At 45.0% G+C, this 1,699-nt stretch overlaps 1 non-coding gene across 1 annotated transcript; it reads left to right on the forward strand.

The window, feature by feature from the left end:
* The first annotated feature begins 1,060 nt into the window (after window positions 1-1,060).
* On the forward strand, window positions 1,061-1,167 carry LOC141722453 (small nucleolar RNA R71). Its single transcript, XR_012575471.1, has one exon. It is a non-coding gene; the product is annotated as a small nucleolar RNA R71 (small nucleolar RNA).
* The last annotated feature ends 532 nt before the right edge of the window (window positions 1,168-1,699 follow it).

A 1,699-nucleotide genomic window follows, 5' to 3' on the forward strand; every position in this document is an offset into this window, starting at 1 on the left:
GAACCGCGCTGCATTCTTCCGTGAGAGCAACGGTTTCAAGGTCATCCAGTTTCACCTTCCTTGAAAGAATAGTCTTCATAAACTTCGCATAACTAGGCATTTGTTCCAGCGCCTCAGCGAAAGGTATATTGATGTGAAGTTTCTTGAACACCTCCAGAAACTTCCCGAACTGTCTATCCAGCTTTTGTTGCTACAATCTCTTAGGAAAAGGTGGTGGAGGATAGAGCTGTTTCTCCCCTGTATTAGCCTCAGGCAGAGTGTGTTCAACAGTAGTCTTCCTTGGTTCCGCCGCTTTCTCCCTTTGCTTAGATTCTTCATCTCGAACTTCAGCTTCGACTTCTTTTGCCTTTTCAGCATCAGCTACTTTTCCAGACCTTAAGGTAATAGCCTTGACTTGCTCTTTAGCTTCCTTCCTGCCTGGTACTTCCGTGTCACTGGGAAGAGTGCCAGGTTGACGATTGAGCACTGCATTGGCTAATTGACCGAATTGATTTTCCAAGGTCTTGATAGAAACTGCCTGACTCTTACACAACAGCTTAAGTTCCTCAAAATCAGCACTAGTCGGTGCAGCTGCACTTCCCTGTTGAGGATATGATTGTCTTGTAGCATACTGCTGTGGTTGCTGAAATTTGGATGATTTCTGTTGTTAGGATGATAGGTCGCTGGCACAGGCTGCTGTTGTTGCTGATAATTATTCACATACTGAACAGATTCGTTGACAAGAGAACACTGATCCGTAGCATGAGAACCTGCACAAAGCTCACAAACCATAGCTATTTGATTAACTCCATACGTAGCCAAAGAATCAACCTTCATTGATAGCGCTTGGAGCTGGGCTGCAATAGCGGTGGCTGCATCAACTTCCAGAATACCTGCTACCTTGCCTGATGTCATCCTCTGAGTTGGGTTTTGATGCTCATTTGCAGCCATCATCTCAATAAGATTGTACGCCTCAGTATAGCTTTTAGCCCATAAGGCGCCTCCAGCTGCTGCATCGAGCATGGGCCGAGATTGAGCCCCCAAACCATTATAAAAACCAGTGATTACCATCCAATCCGGCATTCCATGATGTGGACATTTTCTCAGCATTTCCTTGTAGCGTTCCCAAGCCTCGCACATAGATTCTGTAGGTTGCTGCGCAAACTGAGTAAGAGCACTCCTCATAGCAGCAGTCTTTGCCATTGGATAAAACTTCACCAGAAACTTTTGTGCAAGATCTTGCCACATAGTGATTGACCCAGCTGGTTCAGAATGTAACCAGTCTTTAGCCTTATCCCTCAGTGAGAATGGGAAAAGCCTCAACTTGATAGCCTCATCAGTCACGCCATTATACTTAAAAGTGCTGCAGATCTCGACAAAATTCCTTATGTGCATGTTGGGGTCTTCAGTTGCCGCTCCTCCAAAAGAAATAGAATTCTGCACCATCTGAATAGTGCCCGGCTTGATTTCAAAGGTGTTAGCTTGAATAGCCGGATGAAGGATGCTTGACTGAATGTCATCAATTTTAGGCCGAGAAAAATCCATAAGAGCTGGATCAGCTTGAACAATATGATCTCCCATGTTTACTGGTTCTTTCTGCTCAGTTCCTGAATCCGAATCCTCAAAATCTAACTTCTCCGGTGTATCAAGAACTTCGTCTTTCTCCTCAGCTGTATCTAAGGTCCTCTTGCGAGCACGAGAACGAGTTTGCATAAACGTT

The sequence above is a fragment of the Apium graveolens genome, chromosome 4, assembly GCF_009905375.1.
Source record: "Apium graveolens cultivar Ventura chromosome 4, ASM990537v1, whole genome shotgun sequence".
NCBI classification, from domain to species: domain Eukaryota; kingdom Viridiplantae; phylum Streptophyta; class Magnoliopsida; order Apiales; family Apiaceae; genus Apium; species Apium graveolens.